General features: G+C 39.4%; 1 protein-coding gene across 2 annotated transcripts in view; it reads left to right on the top strand.

Moving 5' to 3' along the window:
* The window catches only part of dagla (diacylglycerol lipase, alpha), a 370,588-nt gene that overhangs the window by 142,298 nt on the left and 211,620 nt on the right, over window positions 1-16,670 (top strand). For both annotated transcript variants that reach the window (XM_059975669.1, XM_059975670.1), the window contains exon 2: window positions 1,430-1,565. The gene's annotated coding sequence lies outside the window, so the exon portion shown is untranslated. The remainder of the gene's footprint in view (window positions 1-1,429; window positions 1,566-16,670) is intronic.

Below are 16,670 nucleotides of genomic sequence, written 5' to 3' on the forward strand. Positions count from 1 at the left end.
ACTTTGTTCACATTACAACACGGGAGATCAGTCATTGAATAAAGGAGCAGCAGACTTGATCTGTTTTGTGATGAGTGTGATTTTACAGGCACTTGATTGCAATTTTAGAACTGGGGATAATATTGGGATTTGTAGGATTGGGAATATGAACCTCCCAGTATGGCAGAGTGGAAGATGTATGTGCTTTCATCGGCAACTATTATTGTTTTCTACATATTAATTTGAACTCTCTCATTTTCAAGTTATTTCCAGAAAGGTGCAAAAAATTACTAAATTGGATCATTAGTTTTATTTCATTTGGAGTAAGACTTTTCCTCTTTATTTGGGTTTACAATTTGTTAATTTTCCCAGTAATTTTCTCATTAACACAAGTAATGCTGTATGATTCTTGCAATAATTTTATAGATAGAATAATATTGTTAAATTTAATGACATTGCATATATAAAAATGCTTAATGTGAAGACAATTATTTCAGTTGTTTGTTAAGCCATAATGATTTCCAGACTTTGAGATGAGGTTGTGTTGCCATGGAAGTTTGCCTAGGCCATGTCTACAGATTTTTTTTCCTCAAGCGTCTACTCAGCAGGGGACCAGAATGAACTTGGCAGAAGGATAAAACCATATCTGTTATTACCATGTTGGCAGCCGGAAGATTTCTGACAGCTAAAGTTTCTGTACTCCTTTTGAACCCTCACATAATCTGGTGCAAAACATGCAGATTGCATTTAATGATACAGTGTCCTCAAGTGAGCTGATCTCAATAAGAAATCAGCTGTTTAACCATCTGCACTACAACACAACTTTTTAAACAGTAAGCACAGTATTACTGACCAGCTGCCATATGTGTACAGCAATACTTAGTCATGCGAAAATTAACAGATTTAGTTAACTCAATGATTGACATACTTCAAGTTAACTATTTGAAGAATGATATGTGAAAAGACTGCCATTTAAATAACAACCAAGTAATGCTTTTTTATTGGAAATTTGATTTTCCCATGGTTTTGTTGGGAATTCAGCTCGTTTTAAGTCCACTGTATGACTAGAAAAATTGCTCAATACATACAGCTGAATGCTTGCATAAATAGTCATAACTTTCCCCAATTTTGCTTAAAATTCTTTTATATAGAGTATAGTGTAGAATGTGCCAGGATATACATAGTTTGGGATACTGGATTTGCTAATTGGAAAGCATTGATGGCAAAAAAAATAATAGAACTAAAAACAAATTTCTAACATCTGCAGATTCTTGGTCTTCCTTTGTAAACTTCAATTGTAAGATTTTAAGTTGTAGAAAGTATACTGGTTGATGTAAGCAATATAGCAGTTAAGGTAATATGTTTTATAGAATCATGTAAGGAACTAATGTACTGATGTTGTTAATTTAATATCTTGTTATTATCATATTACTTTTTTTTTAAATTTTAGGTTCATCTTTGGGCACATATAACTTTAAACAACACTTCAGTGTATGTGATTTCTAAAATGTGCCTGATTGGCACTACTTGGCATTGGATTAGGAGCGAAATTGGAACACATTGTGTTTTGATGAAATCTGGATCACGTAAGTAGATTAATTTTGGTTTTGGAATGTCTTCCATTGTGCTTTGAAAGCAGATTTGACAAAGTGATTATATATTCAGAGGTATCCACAGGAGAATGATACACACCTCTTATAAAAGCCATAGAAGCAGAATTAAGTAATTCAGACCATTGAGCCCGCTCCACCATTCCATCTGGATGACTTATTATCTCTTTCTACCTCATTCTCCTGCCTTCTCTTTGTAATCTTTGACGCTCTTACTAATCAAGAATCTATCAATATCCACTTTAAATATATCCAGTTACTTGGTATCCACAGCCACCTATGGCAATGAATTTCACAGGTTCACTATTCTCTTGCTAAAGAAATTCCTCCTAATCTCTGTTTTAAAGAGACATTCTTGTATTCTGAGCTTGGACCTTCTGTTCTTGTCCTAGGAAATATCCTAATCACTGTCTTGGCCTTTCAGCATTCAATAGATTTCAATGAGATTTCCCTCATTCTTCTAAACTCCAGCAGGTTCAGGCCCAAAGCCATCAAACACTTCTCATAACCAATTTATTCATGGGATCTTTCCTGTGAACCTACACTGGACTCTCTCCAATGCCAGCACATCCTTCCTTAGATAAGTGGGCCAAAACTCACAATATTCCAAGTGCGGTTTGACCAATGCCTTATAAATCCTCTGCATTACATTTTTGCTTTTATATTCCAGTCCTCTTGAAATGAATGCTAGCATTGCACTTGCCTTCCTTGTCACCAACTCAACCTGAAAATTAACCCCTCAATTGCTTTGCACCTCTGATTGCTGAATTTGCTCCCCATTTAGAAAATCTTCTACACCTTTATGCTGTCTCCAAACAAGAAATTGTCCATCCAGAAGCATTTCAAATCACAGCTGGGGTCTTCAACAGGCTTGTTTGAAGAAAGCTGCCCATTTACCATCAGCATATAACCTGTAGCACCAGAGGTCCGAACAGACTAGACCACTATTATATTAAGATAAGGAATACCTGCCGTACACAGTCATGTTCAGACTGTGTTTTGATAAATCTGATCACTTGGTTGCCTGTCCTCCCACCTGCATACAGGCAGAGGTTAAAGGGCAAAGCTCCAGAGATTTGGATAGCAAAGAGGTGGTCACCAGGGACAGAGGAGTGGTTACAGGAGTTGGTGGAGTGGGCAGCGTTCAAGGACTCATTGTGGATCTGAATGATTACATGGTTATCACAGATTTTTAAAACAGTCGTAGACAAATGTGTCCCCTAAAATCATTCGGTGTTTTCCTCAGTATGAGCCATGACATTTGCAATCTACTGTGGGCCAGATCAGAGGCATGCAAGCCTTGTGACCGAGAAGGTTACTAGAGGTTCAGGTACAATCTCTGAAAGCCATCTCACAGGCAAAGTGGCATTCTGGACAAAACTTGAATCAATGAAAGATACTTGACAGTTGTGCCAGGGTTTGAATACTATCACCTCTTATACAATAAGATGCGACATAGGCAACACTGGGGCTTCACTTCCAGATGAGCTCTATGCCTTCTGTACTTGCTTTGACTGTGAAAACATGGGGGAAGCTCTTAGAACCACCGATGTTCCTATGAATTTAGTATCTGAGGTCAAAGCGCAAGCAGCCTTCAGGAGGGTGAACTCACAAAAGCATCCAGCCCAGATGGGGTACTTGGCTGAGTACTAAATTCCTGTGCTGATCAATTGGCTAGAGTGTTCACTGAGATCTTGAATGTTTTGACACTCTAAGCCATTCCGCCTGCTTCAAGCAGTCTTCACTTATACAGGTGCTGAAGATGAACGTGCTTAGCTGCCTCTATGACTATCATATTTTCATCAAGGGTGATGAAGTGTTCTGAGGGGTTTGATATGTGTTTTGATATCAATTCATGCCTTGGACTTGAATCCACTCCAATTTGCCTACAGGAGCAACAAGTTCACAGCAGGTGCCATTTCATTGGCTCTTTACTCAACCCAAGAACATCTGGACACCAAAGATGCATACATCAGGATGCTGTTTATCAACTACAGTTTGGTGTTCATGACACCATCCTCTCAAAGCTAATCAATAAATTGAATACTTTGGCCTTAATATCCCCTTGTGCAATGGATCCTTGATTTCCTCACTTGCAAAACCAGTCAGTTCGGATTGCAACATCTCCACAATTTCCATCACCAGAGGTACACAACAGTGTATGCTTAGCCCTCTGCTCTACTCACATTACACTTAATATTGTGTGGATTAGTACAGCTCCAATGCCATATTCAAGTTTGTTGATGCCACCACTGTTGTAGACTAAATCAAAGGTGATGATGAATCAGCATATAGGAGAGAGATTGAAAATCTGGCTGAGTGGCGGCACAACAACTACCTCTTGCTCAATGGCAGCAAGATCAAGGTGCTGATTATTGACCAGGAGGAGGAACATAGAGGTCCATGAGCTAGTCTTTATTGGAGGATCAGAGCTAGAGAAGATCAGCAACTTAAATTTCCTGGGTGTTGTTATTTCGGACCTGTCCTGTCCACAACACCTAAGTGCAATTGTGAAGAAATCACGGTACCACCTCTATTTCCTTCGGAGATAGTAAAAAGTCGGCTTGACATCCAAAACTTGGACAAACTTGTATGGATGTGTGGTGGAGAGTACATTGACTGGCTGCATCACAGCTGGGTATGGAAACACCAGAGCACTTGAATTGAAAGTTCTCCAAAAAGTAGTAGATATGGCTCAGTCCATTATGGTTAAAGCCCTACCCACTATTGAGTACATCTGTGTGAAGCGTTGTTGCAGGAAAGCAGCATCGATCATCAAGGATGCCCACCACCTAGGATATGCTCTCTTCTTGTTGCTGCCATCAATATTCACACCACTCAGTTCAAGACCAGTTGTTCAGAATCAGAATCAGGTTTATTATCACCAGCATGTATCGGAAAATTTGTTAACTTCGCAACAGCAGTTCAATGCAATACATAATATAGAAGAAGAAGAAAAAATAAAATAATAATAATAATAATAATAATAATAAATCAACTACAGTATACGTGTATTGAATAGATTAAACATTATGCAAAAATCAGAAATAAAAACTGTTAAATAAAGTGAGGTAGTATTCACGGGTTCAAAATCCATTTAGGATTCGGATGGCAAAGGGGAAGAAGCTGAATCATTGAGTGTGTGCCTTCAGGCTTCTGTAGCTCCTATCTGATGGCAACAGTGAGAAAAGGGCATGCCCTGGGTGCTGGAGGTCTTTAGTAATGGATTATGTCCTGGGTATGTGGTAGGCTAGTACCCAACATGGAACCAATTAAATTTACGACCTTCTGCAGCTTCTTCTGGTTTTGTGCAATAGGCCCCTCCACCACCTCCCCATACCAGACAGTGATGCAGCCTGTCAGAATGTTCTCCAAGGTACATCTATAGAAGTGTTTGAGTGCATTTGTTGACATACCAAATCTCTTCAAACTCCTAATGAAGTATAATTGCAGTCTTGCCTTTATAACTGTGTCGATATGTTGGGACCAGGTTAGGTCCTCAAAAATCTTGACACCCAGGAACTTGAAACTGCTCATTCTCTCCACTTCTGATCCCTCTATGAGGATTGATGTGTGTTCCTTCGTCTTGCCCTTCCTGAAGTCCATAATCAGCTCTTTTGTCTTAACCACTCCCCGCTGAACATCGATGGCTCCTCGGTAGAGGTCGTTAAGAGCACCAAATTTCTTGGTGTTCACCTGGCAGAGAATCTCACCTGGTCCCTCAACACCAGCTCCATAGCAAAGAAAGCACAGCAGCATCTCTACTTTTTGCGAAGGCTGAGGAAAGTCCATCTCCCACCCACCCCATCCTCATCACATTCTACAGGGGTTGTATTGAGAGCATCCTGAGCAGCTGCATCACTGCCTGGTTCGGAAATTGCACCATCCCGGATCGCAAGACCCTGCAGCGGATAGTGAGGTCAGCTGAGAAGATCATTGGGGTCTCTCTTCTCGCCATCACGGATATTTACACTACACGCTACATCCGCAAAGCAAACAGCATTATGAAGGACCCCACGCACCCCTCATATAATCCCTTCTCCCTCCTGCTGTCTGGGAAAAGGCACCAAAGCATTTGGGCTCTCTCGGCCAGACTATGTAACAGATTCTTCCCCCAGTCTATCAGACTCCTTAATACCCAGAACCTGGACAGACACCTTAATGCCCTATTGTCCTGTTTATTATTTATTGTAATGCCTGCACTATTTTGTGCACTTTATGCAGTCCTGGGTAGGTCTGCAGTCTAGTGAAGTTGTGTGTTTTTTTTCTCTCTATGTTGTTTTTTACATAGTTCAGTCTAGTTTTTGTGCTGTGTCATGTAACACCATGGTCCTGAAAAACGTTGTCTCATTTTTACTATGTACTGTACCAGCAGTTATGGTCGAAATTACAATAAAAGTGACTTGACTTGACTTGATGTTGAGTTCAAGGTTGTTGCTACAACACCACTCTACCAGTTGGCACATCTCATTCCTGTACTTCCTCTCATTTCCATCTGAGGTTCCACCAACAATGGTTGTATCATCAGCAAATGTATGTATGGCATTTGAGCTATGCCTAACCACACAGTCATGGATATAGAGAGAGTAGAGCAATGGGCTAAACACACACCCCTGAGGTGCGCCAATGTTGATCGTCAGCGAAGAGGATTATCACCAATCCACACAGATTGTAGTCTTCTGCTTAGGATGTCAAGGATCCAATTGCAGAGGGAGGTACAGAGGCCCAGGTTCTGTAACTTATCAGTCAGAATTGTGAGAATGATGGTGTTAAATGCTGAGCTATAGTCGATGAACAACATCCTGTCATAGGTGTTTGTATTATCCAGTGGTCTAAGGCCATGTGAAGAGCCATTGAGATTTCATCTGCCGTTGACCTGTTGTAGCAATAGGCAAATTGCAATGGGTCCAGGTCCTTGCTCAGGCAGGAGTTTAGGCTGATCATGATCAACCTCTCAAAGCATTTTATCACAGTAGATGTGAGTGCTACTGGGTGATAGTCAATAAAGCAGCTCACATTATTCTTCTTAGGTACTGGTATAATTGTTACCTTTTTGAAGCAAGTGGGAACTTCTGTCCGTAGCAGTGAGAGGTTGAAAATGTCCTTGAATACTCCAGCCAGTCAGTTTTTACATGTTTTCAGAACCTTACCAGGCACTCCATCAGGACCTTTCACCTTGCGAGGGTTCACTCCCTTTAAAGACAGCTAACAGCGGTTTCTGAGACTGAGATCACAGGGTCATTGGGTGCAGCAGGCATCTTCACAGCTACGTGAAGATATGTTCTCCCTTTCAAAACAGGCATAGAAAGCTTTGAGTTCATCTGGTAGTGAAACATCATTGCCATTCACACTATTGGGTTTTGCTTTGTAGGAAGTAATGTCTTAAAAGCCTTCCCAGAGTTGTCAAACATCTGATGTTGCCTCCAATGTCATTGGAAATTGTCTCTTCACCCTTGAAATTGGCCTCTTCTAATCATACCCAGTTTTCTGGTACAGACCTGGGTCGCCAGACTTAAATGCCACAGATCTAGCCTTCAGCAGATGATGTACTTCGTGGTTTATCCAAGGCTTTTGGTTTGGGTAGGTGCAGTAAGTCTTTGTAGGCACACACTCATCCACACAGATTTTAATGAAGTTGGTAACAACTGCAGCATGCTCATCCAGATTCAAAGATGAATCCCTGAATACAGTCTAGTCCACCAGTTCAAAGCAGTCCTGTAAAAGCTTCTAAGCTTTTCTTGTCCATACCTTCTTGGTCTTCACTACTGGTGCTGCAGTCTTCAGTCTCTGCCTATGCTCAGGGAATAGAAGTACAGCCAGGTGATCAGACTTCCTGAAGTGAGTGTGTGAAATAGCATGATAGGCATTCTTGATGGTGGTGTAACAATGGTCCAGTGTGTTGTTTCCTCTGGTATTGCAAGTGATCTGTTGATGGTAATTGCCTAGTAATTTTTTCAGACTGGCGTGGTTAAAACCCCCCAAAACAATGGTGAAGGAGTTTAGGGTTTGCTCAGATCATCCAAAGCCTGATAGACATTTGCCTGAGTTGGAATGTATACTACTACCAAAATGATCCCGGAAATCCCCTGTGGTAGGTAAAACGGCACTTAACCGCTAGATATTCCAGGTCTGGTGAGCAGAATTGGGACAACCCTGATACATTTGTGCAGCTAGAGGAGTTGATCATGAGGCATACTCCTCCACCTCTGATTTTGAGAGACTCTATAGATCTATCCTGATGATATATACTGTAGTAAACCCATTGATCTGAATTGCTGAATCCAGTAAGGAAGGGGTTGACCAGGATTCTGTGAAACAAAGGATACAAGCGTTCCTAATGTCCTCTGATTCAGCACCCTAGCTCTGAGATCATTGATTTTATTCACAGGTGACTGTACATTTGTCAGCAAGATAGTCAGTATTGGGAGTTTAAAAACCTGTTTCCTTCAATGCACTTATATCCCTGACCTGCAGCCACATTTCTTGTGTGGAATCCGATGAGGAATCTGTTCACAATCGGAATTGTTTCCGTCAGTTTTAAGCAATGATAGTTCGTTTAAACACATTAAGACATCCTTGTTGACTGTACTAACCTTGGAAGTAGTTGTACTTTTTGGCTCTATCTGGCTGAAACAAGACTATTTAATCATATCCATTCAGTGTTCTGCTGCCACACGAGTCGCCTCGGGGCACCCGGAAGTCAACCTGCGAACCATCAGCCTCTTGAACCAAAGTGGATAACTTCACTTGCCCCATCACTGAACTATTCCCACAACCTATGGACTCACTTTCAAGGACTCTTCATTTCATGTTCTTGATATTTATTTCTTATTTATTTATTGTTACTCTTACTTTGTTTCATATCTGTAGTTTGTTGAATTTTGCTCACTGGTTGAATGCCCAACTTAGTGTGGTCTTTCATTGATTCAGTTAAGGGTTCTATTTGGAATTATTGAGTATGCCGACAAGAAAATGAACCTCAGGGTTTTATATGGTGCTATATACGCATTTTGATAATAAACTTAACTTTGAACTTTGTTAGTGATTTGGTTACAGTTAAAGTTAATTACCTGCTGCTGTGATATTGGCTCACAGTACTTTATTTCACTGGACAGCTTCCTGAATACTTTTGGGTGTTTCTTATGGATTTTGGTGTGTTTATCATGAAAATTGCCATGAAATTTCCCTATCATGTACCAATTTTTTTTAATCACCTGTCTTTCTTATTGCAATTTATAATTCAAGTCCACTAAAATGTTGCCCACAATGTAAGCTGAAAAGGTTTCTATCTTGTCCAGGCATGCTAGGACATACTTAAGCAAGGCGGATGCTGCACGGCAAGACAGGTTTTAGAAAAGTTATAAAAACATCACATAAACACTATTCTATGCATTAAGTTTACATGTGTATTGGTTTGCAATCACGTTGATGTGCCTATGCTCTACAGGCATAGCATGTTGTGTGTACTCATTATTATAAAGATATTTTATTCTCAGAAGTATTTGGTGATAGCAAAGTGTCTCACCAATGTTGCAGCAGCTGCAATACTTTGTGTTTTGTTTTTGGTGAGTATGTCCTTAAATCTCAAAGACGGAATGCAATTCTTCTTATTAAGAAAGACTATGAGCTCTACTTTGGGAGTAAAATTGATTACCAAGACAAAGCCTAGGCTTCTTACATTTATCGCACAACATGCACTGTTGATCTTAGAGTATGGCTCAGAAGTACTTGGAAGTCAATGTCATTTCCTGTCTGGATGATATGGTGAGAGCAGAAGGATCATATGGCAGACAGCTTCATCTGTCTGACCAGTGTGTCTGGTTTCTCTGCTAAAATAAGAAATCCATTGAATATCCCAATCTCCCTTCAGCCATTAGACCTGCACTGCATGACGATAATCTTCCAGTACTGAAGCCACCAGAGACAGAGTCAGTCTAGGGCAGGGGTCGGCAACCCTTACCACTGAAAGAGCCATATGGACCCGCTTCCCACAGAAAAGAAAACACTGGGAGCCACAAAACCCGTTTGACATTTAAAATGAAATAACACTGCATACAACGTTTCTTTTTGCCTTTATGCTATGTATAAACAAACTATAATGTGTTGCATTTATGAAATCGATGAACTCCTGCAGAGCAAACGAAATTACATTTCTGCATGCAACAAAGACATTTTGAACTCCGAAAAAAAGACGTTGGGTTGAAGGTTACTACATCGTTAGCCTACCTTGGATCGAAAAATTAAAAGAAATCGCGCACTGGCGGGTGTCAGGCATTGGCAGTGGTGACGTATATTAATAGCGATAAAAACACGTTGTAGCAGTGTGCTACACGCAGCGCTAAAATAACGACACGGAGTGGTTAAACTGCAGTCAAAGATAACTTTATTCGAACTACACAGCCTTGCTTTTAAGCCTCTCTCAACCTGCCCCCCGTGGGCGCGGATGCTCCAAAAGACACGTACTCACAAACCCCCGTAGGCTATCACCCTTAGCCGGAACGCTGGCAAATTGTGAGCCAGTTCGGATGTGCCAGGAAATGGGTCGCCACAACGTTTTATTTAGATTGTACAAGATCACCATAATCTTCAAATTTAGAATTACATTTCAAAAACTAACAAACTAACATAAAATACATTTTAATTAAATACTCATTTATTTTCCAAAGCCACAGGGAGCAGCACCACAGAGTTGACAGAGTTGAAAGAGTTGACAGAGTTGAAAGAGTCGCATGCGGCTCTGGAGCCGTGGGTTGCTGACCCCCGGTCTAGGGGGAGGCAGACAAAGATGCCATGATGCACGAGCCAGGAATGGAAAACAATGCTGATACTAATACAGATTTATTTATACAGATGATAACCCAGACTGTTAAATGACCTGGTCAGAGACTTGGGTTTGTCAAAGGCAAAAGCAGAATTACTGGGTTCAAGACTGCAAGGATGGAATCTGCTGTCACTAGGCACAAAAATTTCTGTGAAGTATTTTGATATTTGAGACGGGTGCTTCTCAGAATGACTGATGCCAAGATTAAGGAAGTCATTTTTGTTGGTCTACAAATCAAACAGTCATCAATGACAGGCAATTCGAAGAACCTCTAGTGGGACTGGAGCAAATTGTATGGAAGACATTCTAGGATGTTGAAAATTTTCTTGGCAACTACAGAGCACTTTTAAACTATGTGGAGCTGATTGGCAACATACTGAAGGTATACAAAACCCTGAAGTGCAACATGTCACTAAAGATATTTTTTCTCTGCATGCCCATTTAGAGTCTTACTTGCAAATCTTGCCACTGTCATTGAAGAGCAGGCTGAAATCCATCAATGCTGGCTGATTATTGTTGCACACTTAAGCAAGAAGCTTCACTGAGTGCAAATGAAAATAATCAACAAAACTTTTTTTGCTTAGTTGTACTATTGCAAGTGTCAGCACCGTTGTGCAATTAAACTTAATATATTTAATAAAAGTTCATTTCTTGTTTCTCCAAATTCCTTCTGATACAAGTAGTCTGAAATTATAATCACAAAAATAATTCTGAGAAATCAACACTTCCAAAAATATTGTCCAGTGTTATTATTTTTAATATAAGCATCTTTTAAAATGGCTGTAACCTCAAGATTTGCAATTCATTCTTGATTTCTGAAGAACGTACTGAATAATATCATCTCCAGATCCAACAGTACGGCGAGAAGAGTAGACTAGATGATACTAAATACAGTGGTCCCATTGACATTGAGTAGAATTGGAAACAGAGATTTGGGAAAATAGATGAGATGCAGTTAAGTAATCTGTTGACAATGGTAGAAGAGAAGCTACAATTCAGTAAGAAGAAAGGCATCTCAGATGCACAGTTTGTGAGTGAATACAAGGACTGAGCATTGAATAACTGGTGGAAGGTTGTCTGGAAGGAAGTACAGTTGAGGAAGGTATAGAAGTCTGTGGGCATGCAATTAACATTTGTCAATTGGTTGTCCTTTTAAGTTGGAGACCAGAAAGGGATGGTAAGAATTGAAAATGTATCTTGTGAATAAGAGCAGGGTGGAAGGTGGCAGCAAAAGTAATAACACTTTAAATTTTTGTAGCCATGTAGGAAGTAGCACCAATATATTTGTCAGTGTACTGAAAGAAGAGTTGAGGAGTGGGCCAAACTGAAATGGAACAAAGATTGTTTCATGTATCTCACAAAAAGATGGACATCACTTGTACCCACACAAATTCCCACAGCTATAGATCTAGAGCAAATAAGTGAAATTAAGGGAGATGTTGTTGTACAGGCAGCCCTCCTTATCTGCAAATTCAACCAACTGCGAATCACGAAAACCCGGAAGTGCTGTTCCTCCAGCACTTGCTGTTCGAGCATGTACAGATTTTTTTTCTTGTCGTTATTCCCTGAACAATGCAGTATAGCAAATACTTTACATAGCATTTACATTGTATTAGGTATTATAAGTAACCTAGAGATGATTTAAAGTATACGGGAGGATGGGCGTGAATTATCGTGGATTGGGATAGAAAAAAATTGGTTCTCTTACTAAGTAAGTCAGAACAGGTACATCCAGTTTTATTTAGCGTCAGTTAGTCAAACGTTTGTCTTAGTATATAGTATATATTTTACATTTCTATGTGTATAAAACGCTTAAGAACGTATGTTTCAGCGCGGGGATCTGAAGTGACAGAAAAACCCAAAACCCAATAATTAAACCACTGCGTTGCTTAGTAATAATTGTAGCTTTCATCAGGGCAAAGTCTTTCTCATTTTATCCTTTAAAATTGCTCCGATCTGACGTAGCTTAACGCTTTTCCAATGACCGATGGTGTTTCACCTCTTTCCGATCACTTTATTATTTCCACTTTATTTTCAATTGTGATTATTTTCGTGAACAGAAACAATGTGGATTCAGATGTTTACCGCCGGGTCCTAATGTCCACTGCACTGAGACAGGTTGAATAACGGACTTGAGCATCCGTGGATTTTGGTATCCGCGCAGGATCTGGAACCAATCCCTAGCGGATAAGGAGGTCCGACTGTATATGATTTAGGTAATTGAATATGTTGTTATTGATGGAAGTGAACTGGCTGGACCTTTGTTCAAGGAGGGACTTCAGGCCATTCTAGAGTGGAGTAGAAGTCTATGGGAATTTGTACGTCCATGGTAAAGATTAGACAATTGGAAATGTCTATGTGGTGGTGGTATTAGAGTTAGTTGGAAAGGGAGTGGAGAAGGAGAGAAAGAATTAAATTGGTTGGATGAGTGAAGGCAAACACACATAGTCCTGTTTGGACAGGAGTGGGACTGGAATATTACAAAGCTGTCATCTGTGGAAAGGAGATATCCTGAAGAAATAACTATCTGAAAGATAATGGCCTGATAGTCAATGATAGGGTCATAGACCAAAAAAGTATGATGGATGTCTGAGAGTTGACATTTGGTCTCTGCGCAATCGAGGTTAGTTTGCTGGTCCAAAACATTGCCTCCCTTATTGGTTGATTTGATGACAATATCAGGGCTGGTTATTGGGGAAATGGCAAGTTTGGAAAGTGATAGATTAGGGGGAATGGGAAGATCAATGCAGTCAACAAGGATCTGGAGAAAGCAACGTGTGTTTTCAGGCTGGGGTCAAAACTCTTGGACAAAGAAATGGGCATGCAGATGAAGACGGCAGAAGTAATCAACATTGTGTCTGGCTTGGAATTCATTAATATGGGAATGTATGGGGTTTGAAGGCAGATCCTCTGTTCTAGAACAGAAAGGGGAGATGAGATGGGATAAAACAGCATAGAACACGATAGGGGATAGAGATAGTGTTTTAGGAAAGTGAATGCAGAAAGGTATGAAAGAATACTGGAATGCAAGCCATTGCAGCTTGCAAACCTTGTCCAGGAAGAAGAAAAAATTGTTAGTTGTATTGCTAAATGCAGTGAAAAATAAAGAGCAATAACAGACCACAACGTTTTTGAGTTGGTGTTGCCGAGAGAGTTCAGGAACATGCTTATATTGACACATGACATAAAACATGGACCTCAGAATGTGGCAAGCACACTGCCTCAAAATGCTGGATAGTTTGAATATATCTCTCCTGCCTTGCCCTGAATTGTAAAGTGCAGTTTCAGCAGGAATTTAGAATGAGATAGACTTGGAGGCATTTGCATATGAAAGAAATGTGGATGTGAAAGTGAGTTTGGTCAGTATCTTATTGAAGACAAGGTAGGAAACAGAAAGCACTCTTCTTTCCTAGTTATAATGAAAGTCTTCTGATGGAAATGTTAATTCTGTTTCTCTTTCCACACACCTATGGAGGATGCACAGTATTTTCTCTTTCATTTCAGGTTTTCAGCATCTGATTTTTGTTTTGATATTCATCTGTATTCTTCCTACATGATTAATTGTAGATATGGGAGAAAAAAACCTACATATGGTTCCATATGAATCCTAGATTTTTTTGTTCCATAAATGACAATTGATAAAGAGCTCAAGGAGGTAACATCAAAGCAGATTTAAGAACCTGCATAAATTTTATCATAATGTAGAAAGCATAAAAAAACACAGTGGAGGTCAGAAATAATCAGAAGACCAGAACATTTTGAAAATACACTGTCAGACTAAAAGCTCCATCAGAATCAATTAACTGGACATTAATTTTAAGAGTGTTTTTTCCCATAAATTTGTTTATTCAGTTGGATTAGAAATTGCGAAATAGTAAAATAACCCTGGAATTTTTAATGTTGTTCAAGTCTAATACAATCAGCTGCCTGAATATTTACAAGAAATCTTGGTTTATAAAAACATTTAGCAATAATTAATCTTAATTTATACCTCTCCTGTAATTATTTGGTATGGCTTAAGATTTTGTATAGTTCTGAATAGTTTGAAGATGGAGTTAGATGTATAAAATGGCTATTCATGTATAGCTTTTCATATTCTTCTAGTGCTGCTTATTGTTTCAAGGCCAATTGATTTTGAAAATTGTTCCAAAGCAAAAGAGAAAATCTGCAGATTGGTTGTGTTGTCCAAATGTAAATATCCTTTTTATTAAGATGAATATGTTTTTATACTGCATTGTAAGTAACTCCTAATAGACATTTTCACACTGAATTTCCACACACTGATCTACATACAGCCTGTGATAACAAATGTCCAAATAATTTGATGTTGGTGGAGTTGGGTGTAAGGTGAGTACTGTGAGGAGAAATTGTTCTCACTCAAGCAGAGATGTGCTGTGAGCTCTCTTATATCCACAATAATAGGCAGAAGTTATCTTGGTTTAACATCTTAGTAAAGAAATAGCAGTTCCGATAGGGAAGCATCTTCCTAATTTGTTTTCAAGTTTTGATTTGGGTTCTAAAATACTTTGGAAAAAGAAGGTGAAACTGCTTAAATCAAAATTAAATTTTGAGTTTAAAAGCAATAATTCTAAAGTATAAACAAATACCATGGAAAGCATAGCAGATAAATTAGCATTTGAAAGAGAAATTAGAAAACTGGTAATTTTAAAGAAGGGTTTTACTTCGGCTTCTGATGCAACATATCACTTGCATTTTCATTTATATATGTATATATGCATTTAGGGAAGTTATTGGTTAGCATATAATGATCAAGTAAATGGTGAATAAACCCTTCATCCAGGCTATGCTCTCTTCTTGTTACTACTATCGGGCAGGAGGTACAGGAGCCTTAGTTCCCACAACCACCAGGTTCAGGAACAGTTTTTACCCTGCAACCGTCGGGTTTCTGTGCCACCGAGGTTAACTTCAGTCACCTCGTCGTTGAACTGACTCCTCAACTGACTCACTGTCAAGGACTCTACAACTCATGCTCTCAGCATTATTTATTTACTTTTATAATTTAACATTTGTGTGATTTGTCCTTTTTTACACATTGGATGTTTGTCAGTATTTGTTCTGTATAGTTTTTCATACATTCTTTATTTTCCTGTAAATACTTGCAAGAAAATTAATCACTAAATAGTATATGGTGACAAATACATAAATTTACTTTGAAGTTTGAACAGCTAGAAAAGTGAATTAAGTTGAAATAGTTTTTCTATTTTTGCACAAGTGCTGCCTATATTTATGGAAGATATGTTCATGCTGAAACATATGAAGTGTTGCCATTTCCATTTGTTACTAAAACTATTTGGAAATGGTTATTAGTGCTAAACTACTTTAGCAACAGATTTATTAAGTATCAAAGTGAAGCTAATTGAAAATAGAAAAGTTAGGTAGCCACTTTTTATAACTAAGCTACACATATTTTGTTAATATGATCTAGTAACACATCAAATCCAAACTCAGGTTGGAGGAACAACACCTTATATGTAGCCTCCAACCTGATGGCATGAACATTGACTTCTCTAACTTCCATTAATGCCCCTCCTCCCCTTCTTACCCCATCCCTGACATATTTAGTTGTTTGCCTGTCTCCATCTCCCTCTGGTGCTCCCCCACCACCTTTCTTTCTCCTGAGGCCTCCCGTCCCATGATCCTTTCCCTTCTCCAGCTCTGCATCACTTTCGCCAATCACCTTTCCAGCTCTTAGCTTCATCCCACCTCCTCCGGCTTTCTCCTATCATTTCACATTTCCCCCTCCCCCACTACTTTCAAATCTCTTACTATCTTTCCTTTCGGTTAGTCCTGACGATGGGTCTTGGCCCGAAACGTCGACAGCGCTTCTCCCTATAGATGCTGTCTGGCCTGCTGTGTTCCACCAGCATTTTTTGTGTGTGTAGTAGTAACACATCAGCAGGCATTTTCAGGTTTTATTCAAAGCACATTTATTGTCAAAGTATGTATGCAACTCTGAGATTCGTCTTCTCCATAGACAGCCACGAAACAAAGAACCATAGAACTCATTTAAAGAAAAAAAAATCAACCACAAGCGCAAACAGTATAAAAGTGAACAGAAACAGAGAATATAAACACAAAATCAAAAGGCAAATTCAGGTCAGCTCAATGTTTGTTATTCACAGGTGTTACGCCCTGAGCCCCCTCCTTTTTGAGAATCGCAGGATCGCTATTGATTCGGGTCAGGAGACCCAGGAAATGAGAGCGAGACACGCAGATTCCTCAGTGTTTGGAATGTGTCC

The sequence above is a fragment of the Hypanus sabinus genome, chromosome 7, assembly GCF_030144855.1.
Source record: "Hypanus sabinus isolate sHypSab1 chromosome 7, sHypSab1.hap1, whole genome shotgun sequence".
NCBI lineage: Eukaryota > Metazoa > Chordata > Chondrichthyes > Myliobatiformes > Dasyatidae > Hypanus > Hypanus sabinus.